A 9,804-nucleotide genomic window follows, 5' to 3' on the forward strand; every position below is an offset into this window, starting at 1 on the left:
GCGAGAGAGCCAGCCATTTACCAGCAACTTCAGAGGCCGTCCACCACTACCGGCACACCACTCCTTAACCCAAAAGGAGAGAGCGCGACAGAGGGAAAGGTGAAACTAACAATGTAATTTACAGGAGCAAACTCACAATTCTGCATCACCGCATACTCATCATCCGTGCCTGACGATTCTCTACAAACTGGATTTTTTTCAAAGTAGTTATTAAAAAGTAAAAGATAGACAAGAAACGGTGGGAGCTTAAGCATTCAGCTGTGCGGTTTTGAAATGCCCTTACCTCTCCAGTGTGAAGTTCGCTAGAAACGCAGGGCCGAACTAGACGTCGGCCTCCCGTAGTCGCCCCCTAGCAACTACACAAGACCGAAAACAGAGAAATCCCTTTCGGAAAGAAGCAGGGCACCGCACCGCGCGTCTTGAGTGACGAGTGCGCCGACTGCAAGAGGGTGAGAGGCTCTGACTCCGCGCCTCCTTTGCAGACCTGGCAGAAGTGGCTGCCAAAGTGCTCCAAAGTTAGAACCTGAAGTTGGGGTGGAAATGAAGCTGCCTATTTAGCTTGCCAGAGTGGGCGCCCGGGCGTCTCGGAGCATTATCTGCAGCAGCAAGGGGCGGGGAGACAGACAAGGCTGTGAGGCGAAGACAGGCGGCGACCTCGAGTTTGCTGGAGCGACTGCGCGAGAAGCCAGGCGCTGAGGGCTTCAGCGGCTCCCTCGCCCTCTCAGCATTTAAGGTCCCTGCGCGCGCACGTGACGTGAGCGCCCCTCTTCGCCCACCCCCACCTCTACCCGCCTTGGCCGGGTGCCTGCCGGAGGAGCGAGGAGCAGGCCAGCCTGCATCTCACTGGCATCAGACAGCTCGGTCGCTGGGGCGTTGTGGGCGTGCTCTGAGCTTCAGAGACTGGAGTGATGGAAGGTCTGGACCTTGGGGGAGGTATATGAAAAGGGCTCCTCCAACTCCTCTGCCTCCCATACCTCCCCTGCTTTCAAAAGCCCTCCCAATTCCTCCTTGATAAGATGCTAAAACGACTTTGGCAACCTTTTCTGAAAAGGAGCTTCCTCAGAGAGCACCGAACGGGAATGGGAAGGAGGTTAACATCCTCAGTCTTGGAGATGCAGAAGAGGAACGGAAGTGGAATTGAGAAAGTCTTCTTTTATTTTCCCTAGGAGACAGCTCTTCTTCCTGGACCTAAGATCTAGAATTGAGAAATTGTTTCCTTTGGCTCAGTTAAACCTTGATGATGACCAAATGGGGAAGGAGACATCAGAGAATGACTTGGGTGATCTGAGAAGACTTTCCTTTTTGACTCAGGATTGTCTCACTATTGAGAGCCCCACGTTCCCATCAAATATTTGGCATTCATTTCCAGGGTCGTCGTAACATTTTATTATTTCTTTCTAAGGATGTATAAGGAGCTCTGGTAGCATAGTGCCTAAGGCACTTGACTGCTCACCAGAAGGCTGGCGGTTCAAACCCACCAGCCACTCCTCAGAAGGAAGGTTGGGCAATCTACTTCCGTAGTGATACTGCCTCGGAAACCCAAGGAGGGGTCGCTATGAGTCGGGCCGACTCCACGGCAAAACAACAGCAACAAGAAGGATGTATAGGTTGTATGTTGTTGTTGCTGTTATGTCCCATCTAGTCTGACCGACTCATAGAAGGCGGTATCACTACAGAAGCAGATTGCCCAAACTTCCTTCCCAAACTTCCTTCCTAGGAGTGGCTGGTGGGTTTGAACCGCCTGCCTTCTGGTTAGCAGTCAAGTGCCTTAGGCACTATGCTATCAGAGCTCCTATAGGATGAATACAGCCTTGGAATTGATACACACACACAAAAAAAAAAAGAACAAAAAACCAAACTCACTGCCATCCAGCCATTCCACTCATAGTAACCTCTCCTTGGGTTTCCCAGGCGATATCACTAGAGAAGTAGATTGCCCAACTTTCCTTCCACAGAGTGGCTCCTCAGTTTGAACCACCAGCCTTCTTGTTAGCAGTCAAATGCCCTAGACACTAGGCCACCAGAGCTTCCTTGATATACAAGCTGTCCTCCAATTATCTGTGCTAGCTTGATGAGAACTCAAACCTGAACTTTAGACTAGATGGTGAAATGTGGAGGCAGTTTATCTGCTCTTTATGTTGTAATGTGGAGTGGAGAATTTATTAATTCTAAATGCACAAATACTCACCCTTCTAAGTGAGGTGCTCCTTTTATAGTTATGTTCTTATTAAAAAGCTCACATTTTCTGCATATACTTCCTTTAAGGGGCTGTGGTGGAGTGATGCCTAAAGCATTTGACTGCTAACTGGAAAGTTGGCAGTTCAAACCCACCAGCTTCACCACAGAAGGAACGTGGGCAATCTATTTCAGTAGAGATTTACAGCCTCAGAGACCCAATGGGGGTCACTATGAGTCAGAATCAACTCGATCATAGTGACTTTGGTTTGAAATTTACTTCCCTTATGTAATGAACTGTAATCTCAATTTCTTTTATTTGAAAATGCTAAGCTGTTTGTCATATGATCAAATAAAGTAAAACCTTTCAAAGGTCACTCCTAAATTATCTTTTCACCATCCAACTATATTTTATTTACCAAACCTAAAAACTTGGCTCTAATCTCTATCGGATGTAAGGCCTTCTTTCCTCTCACAGTGAAGAAATAATGTAGAAGTTGAGAGAGTTTAGTGCACATATCACTGCCATAAACAGGGTACTTTTGCAATTTTATAGCAGCTTAAGCACAAAAGACTGTTCTATTTGTACTTTGTAAATTGTTGTTACTGTTGTTACGTGCTGTCCAGTCAGCCGGAATCACATCGAGGCGGTATCACTACGGAAGCAGATGCCCAACATTCCTTCCGAGGAGTGGCTGGTAGGTTTGAACCTCCGCTTGAACTTCCAGCTTTCTGTTTTAGCAGTCAAAATAGTCATTCACAATTCTCATGCACCGTGTTGCGACATATTGTCCTCCTACAAAATAATGAAAGACTCCATAGTTCATGATAAAAGACCTATCATTGGCCACACCAAATGGAGAATATACTGCAGTTTTAATGTGATAATGAAAACTACACCAAGTATTGAATTTTTTAAAAAAAAAGGTTAAAATATTTTCAACGAGAATTTAAATTAGGAAGAAAGGAATTAAGCTGATAAGCAAATGAGATTAAATGCATTGATAACTCTTGAATGTTTCAACTATAAACATTTCTACAGTGTTCAGACATGTAAAGACTTACGTTAAAGAAAATAGATGTGGTTTAAGGTTTTAATCCTAGGACTTTCTCCTAGTAAGAAAAAAAAAGTATATCCCTTGACCCATTGTTTCTACTGGCTTCCAACTTGGTTACTCTGGCTCAGTTATATATATATATATATATATATATATATATATATGTAAAACGAAACATTAACTATGTTAAATATTAACATTTCGAAACATCCTTGTCATACATGATTCAATGTATATGCTGGAAATGCCATGTTGAAGAACAAAATCAAACCAAACACATTATTCTTGAATATCCATAGATGATACTGCTCTCATTTTTATTTGTTGTTAAACAATAAGTATGTATACAGAAAATGTTTTCTCTACACAGAATTTATGGTAAAGTAGTTGTTTTGTTTGTGGCTAAGGCCATTACTTACAAAGATTTGGTTGTCTTTAACTTTACTACTTTCTTTTGGCAGACAATGCTAGCTACCTATCTAACCAACAACCATCATGCCAACCCTTGCTTCCAATCCCTTAGCATCTAATTTACTGAGGATGTCCACTCTCTCCCATGCTGTCAAACTGCCCCTTTATCCTTAGGAGATGAATATTGACTAGTTAAAGGTAATCATCACACTACTTACCTGAGGCCATTGATTGATTTAGCATGACTGCCAACCAGAGAGCTGGCAGTTCAAACCCACCAGCCACTCTTCAGAAGAAAGGTTGGGTGATCTACTTCCGTAGTGATACTGCCTCGGAAACCCAAGGAGGGGTTGCTATGAGTTGGATCAGACTCAATGGCAATGGGTATGTTGGCAAAAACTAGCTTGCTTGATGGGACAGTGGGGAGGGAGTTTTGGGGAGGGAGCTAGTAAAGGTTTTCTTTTGTGATGAAAAGAGATGCCAAGGGGAAAAAATATCCTTTTGGATGCTGGTGTATAAATTTGTGAAATGTAAATGTAATTATTATTGTGCAAAGAAGAGGAACAAACCTGAGTAGAAGATTGCTGTTCTGGCTGACAGAAAGACAGCACCTAAATCTTTGTGCCACTGACCAATTCTTGAAGCATCTACCTCAGTTTTCTTGCTATTAAAAACAAAACAAAACAAGTAAGCAAAACCCCACCATTTTTGAGTCGGTTCTCACTCAAAGCAACCCTATGTTGTTGTTGTTATGTGCCATCGAGTCAGCCCGGACTCATAGTGACCTCTCCTTGGGTTGCCGAGGCAGTATCACTACAGAAGTAGATTGTCCAACTTTCCTTCCAAGGAGTGGCTGGTGGGTGTGAACTGCCAGCCTTCTGGTTAGCAGTCAAGTGCCTTAGTCACTATGTTACCAGACCTCCTAAAGCAACCCTATAGAACAGGGTAAAATGGCCCCATACAGTTCCCAAGACTGTAAAACTCTGTGGAAGCAGACTGCTTCATCCTCCTCCTGTGGAGCAGCTGGTGTGTTTGAACAACTGATTTTTGGTTAAAGCAGCCCAATGCTTTAACCACAGCACCACCAAAGTCCCCATCCCCCAGTATAAACTGAAACTAAACCCACTGCCATCAAGTCCATTCTGACTCATAGTGACTCCAATTGGGTTTCCAAGGCTGTAAATCTTTACAGAAGTAGATTGCCCTGTCTTCCTTCCCTGGAGTGGCTAGTAACTTTGAACTGCCAAGCTTCTGGTTAGCAGTCAAATGCCTTAGGCATTGCACCACCAAAGCTCCTTTCTTCTTGCTATGTTGTTGTTGTTGTTATGTGCTGTGGAGTCGGCCCCGACTCATAGCGACCCCTCCTTGGATTTCTGAGGCGGTATCACTACAGAAGTAGGATTGCCCAACCTTCCTTCTGAGGAGTGGCTGATGGTTTTGAACCGCCAGCCTTCTGGTTAGCAGTCAAGTGCCTTAGGCACTATGCCACCAGAACTCCTTCTTCTTGCTATAAGAGATAATAAATGATAGTTTAAGCCACGATTACTTGGGTATTCAGTTACTTGCAGTGTTCTAACTTGTACATTTCTACGGAGATTCCTCCACTTTGGCAGTGCCATATTTTTTCCATGATGCTATTATTTTCTGCTTATTTGCACATTAGGAGATATCTGTAAATATATTCTTTTGTTTTTTTCTGTGCAACACACTTGCCACTCATTTCACACTCATTATACACTTGTTTAGTTCACTGTGTATTTGCTGTTCAATTGATTTTCATGAACGTAAACCTCAATTCTACCACTCATCTGTCAGTTTGTCATACTATGTTGGCTTGCGTGTAGCTGTGAGGCTGGAGGCTGTGCCACCAGTATGTCAAATACCAACAAGGTCACCCATGGTGAACTGATTTCAGCAGAGCTTCCAGACTAAGACAGACTTGGAAGAAGGAAAGGGCCATCTACTTCTCAAAGAATTGGCCTGTGAAAACCTTATGAATAGCAGTAAAATGGTATCTGACATAGTACTGACAAGAATAACCTGCCACTTTCTCTGATATAGTGCTGGAAGATGAGGTTCTGAGGTTAGAGGACACTCAAAATATGACTGAGGAAGAGCTGCCTCCTTAAATTAGAGTTGACCTTAATGATGTGGATGCAGTAAAGCTTTCAGGACCTCTGTTTGGTGATGTGGACTCAAAATGGGAAGGAACAGCTTCAAACATCCATTAATAATTGGGATATGTACTAAGTATGCATCTAAGAAAACTGGAACTTGTTAAAAATGAGGAACACATAAAAATTGGTATTTTAAACATTGTGAGCTGAAATGGACTGGTTTCAGCCATTTTGAATCAGACAATCATATGATCTACTGAGCTGGGAAAGACAAATTGAAAAGGAGTAGTGTGGCATTTATCGTTACTGAGAATGTTTCAAGAACCATCCTGAAGTACACTGCTGTCAGGGATAGGATGATATCCATATGCCTACAAGGAAGACAAGTTAATACTACTATTATGCAAATTTACACACAAACCACTAAAGCCTAAGATAAGGAAATTAAAGATTTTTATATACATCTCCAGTTTGAAATTGATCAAACATGCAATCAAGATATGTTGATTATTACTGATGATTGAAAGGCTAAAGTTGGAAACAAAGAGTCACTGTTGTTGTTGTTGTTGTTATGTGCCATCGAGTCGGCCCCGACTCATAGCGACCCCTCTTTGGGTTTCCGAGGCAGTATCACTACGGAAGTAGGATTGCCCAACCTTCCTTCCGAGGAGTGGCTGGTGGGTTTGAACCGCCAGCCGTCTGGTTAGCAGGCAAGTGTCTTAGCCACTATGCTACCAGAGCTCAAGGAGTCACTAGTGCTTGGAAAATATGGCCTTGGTGATAGAAATGACACTAGAGATTGCATGATAAGAGTTTTGTAAGATCAATGATGTATTCATTGCAAATATCTTTTTTCAACAAATACACTTGGACTTCACTAGATGGAATACATAGGAATCAGATAGAATAAATCTGTGGAAAGAGGTGACAGAGAAGCTCAGTATCTACAGCCAAAACGAGGCCAGGAGCAGACTGTGGAACAGACCATCAACTCCTCATATGTAAATTCAAGTTGAAGCTGAAGACAATTAAAACAAGTCCATGGGAACCAAAATATGACCTTGATTATATCCCACCTGAATTTAGAGATCATCTAAACAACAGATTTGAAGTATTGAACACCAATGACCAAAAGCCAGATGAATTGTGGAATGGCATCAAGAAAATCATACATGAAGAAAGCAAAAAGTCATTAAAAAGACAAGAAATGGAGAAAAGACCAAAATGGATGTCAGAAGAGACTCTGAAACTTGCTCTTGAGTGGAGAGCTAAAGCAAATGGAAGAAATGACAAGATAAAAGAGCTGAACAGAAGATTTCAAAGAGCAGCGCAAGAAGACAAAGCCAATATTATAAAGAAATGGGTAAAGACTTGGAGTTAGAAAAACAAAGGGGAGGAACAAATATAGCATTTCTCAAACTGAAAGAACTGAAGAAAAAATTTAGGCCTTGAGATGCAATATTGAAAGATTCTATGGGCAAAATATTGAATGATGCAGGAAACATCAACCAAAAAGAATTGGTCAATATTTATCCATTATAGGAAGTGGCACATGATCAAGAACTAAAGTGACTGAAGGAAGAAGTCGAAGCTGAACTGAAGGAATTCGTGAAAAACAAGGCTCCAGGAATTGACTGAATTGTCACTGAGATGTTTCAACAAATGCTGCACTGGAGGTACTTACTCATCATCTATGGCAAGAAATTTGGAAAACAGTTACCTGGCCAAATGACTAGAAGAGATCCATATTTGTACCCATTCCAGAGAAAGGTGATCTCACAGAATGTGGAAATTATCTAACAATATCATTAGTATCACATGCAACTAAGATTTTTTCTGAAGATAGTCCAAAAACAGTTGCAGCAATATATGGACAGGGAACTTCCAGAAATGCAAGTTGGATTCAGAAGAGGATTTAGAATAAGGGATATCATTGCTGATGACATATAGATCTTGGCTGAAAGCAAAGAATACCAGAAAGATCTTTACTTGTGTTTTATTAACTACGCAAAGGCATTTGACTGTGTGGATCATAAAAAAAAATTATGGATAATATTGAGAACAATGGGATTTCTATAACATTTAATTGTGCTCATGAGGAAACTATACACAGACATGCTTTGGCATTTAGTAATTAGGACACCTGGATTATGCTTCTTGGTCTCTGTGGTCCCTAGATCCTCCATCTTTTCAAGAGAGAAAATCTGAAAAACAAAACCCATTGCCATCAACCTAATTTGAGCTCATGGTAACCCATGAGTAGAACTGTCCCATAGGGTTTCTAAGGAGCTCTGGTGGCATAACGCCTAATGCATTTGACTGGTAACCAGAAGGCTGGTGGTTCAAACCCACCAGCCACTCCTCAGAAGGAAGATGAGGCAATCTACTTCCGTGATGATATCATCTTGGAAACCCAACTAGGAGTTAGAAGCATACTGCCACACCTTTCTCCTGCAGAGTGGTTGATGGGTTCAAACCACTGACCTTTCTGTTAGCATCTGATGCTTAACTACTGTGCTACCATTATACGGTAGCTCTCTCACTAATATTTTGTATATTAAAATGAGTTAATACATGAAAGCACTTAAAACAATAATAGGTAAACAATAAATACTGAATATAACAGATATTATAATAACAGATATTATTATTGTAGGAACTGAACTAGATACTTCATATTTGCTATTTTATAAACTCAGTGGACTTTTTAAAGCAAAGTATTTTGCAGTTTAAAATGTTAACTTTTAAATAGATGTAACTAGCTGTACACATGATAAAACAATCTATATTTTTGGTAATGTATAACGAATTTTCTTTTCACAGATGATGTAGTATTCAATTCTGCTTACCATACAATACAATTTCTATTTTTATCCAAAAAAAGAAAAAACAAGAGAATTTTGAAATACTCTCTATACATAAATACTTATGACATCTATATTATATAACAAAATTTTAATGAATGCCACATATACAGTATTTTTATTCTAACTGCTTGTAAATAATTCTTTATTAAAACTTTATCATTGAAGTGTAATACACATGGATCAAAGCACACAATATTAAGTGTACAGTTCAGTAAAACTTTACAAAGTTGACAGCCATGGGAAAACCACACAGCTCCAGATAGGACATAATTATCCCTTTAAAAGCTTGTGTCTTCCTCCTGCTGTACCCTCTCCAAATGTAACTAATATTGTAACTTCTTCTTTTTTTTTCCTTCTTTTTCTTTTTTGCAATATTCTAACTTCTTACCAAAGATGAATGGTGGCTGTTTTAAATTTTTATATAAATGGAATCATATAGTAGATGATTCTGTTGTCTGATTTCTTTTGTGTCTGGTTTCTTTTATTCTATGTGTCTGTGAGATTTATCCATGCTGTGTATAACTCACTGCCATGGAGTCAGATGGAACTCATAGTGACCCCTCCTTCTTTTTTTGGGGAAATATATACAGATAGAATGGATATTATTTATCCATTCTAATATTGTTGAATATTTGGACAATATTTGTTGTCTATATTAGTTTCCAATTTAGGGCTATATGAGTCGGGGCCGACTCGACGGCACATAACAACAACAACAACAACAAAGAACAATGCTGCTAAGAATATCATTATCCATGTCTTCTGGCATGCATATTTACATGTATCTGTTGACTCTATTACCAGGAGTATAACTTCTGGGCCAAAAGACTTGCTTATGCACTTGCTTGAGTAGATAAATGCTTATTGATTTGTAGGAATTTTCTGGAAGAGTTGAATACATGTGCTTTTTTTAATAGTGTGAAGTAGATTTAAAATTTCTTAATGCTCTTTTCTTTGTCTTTTCACTTTCTTAATCATATCTTTTGATGAACAGAAGTTTCTAATTTTAGTTGAACCAAATTATTAATCTTCATCTTATGGTTAGAGCTGTTTGTGCTTTGATGGAGAAATGTTTGCTTATCTCAAAGTCATAAAGGAAATTCTTCTGTTATTTTCTTGAACTTTTATTATTTTACATTTCACAATCAAGTTTTTTATCCATCCATAATTGATTTT

This window comes from Orycteropus afer, unplaced genomic scaffold, assembly GCF_000298275.1.
Source record: "Orycteropus afer afer isolate SDZICR_OR568_19922 unplaced genomic scaffold, OryAfe1.0 scaffold00467, whole genome shotgun sequence".
NCBI classification, from domain to species: domain Eukaryota; kingdom Metazoa; phylum Chordata; class Mammalia; order Tubulidentata; family Orycteropodidae; genus Orycteropus; species Orycteropus afer.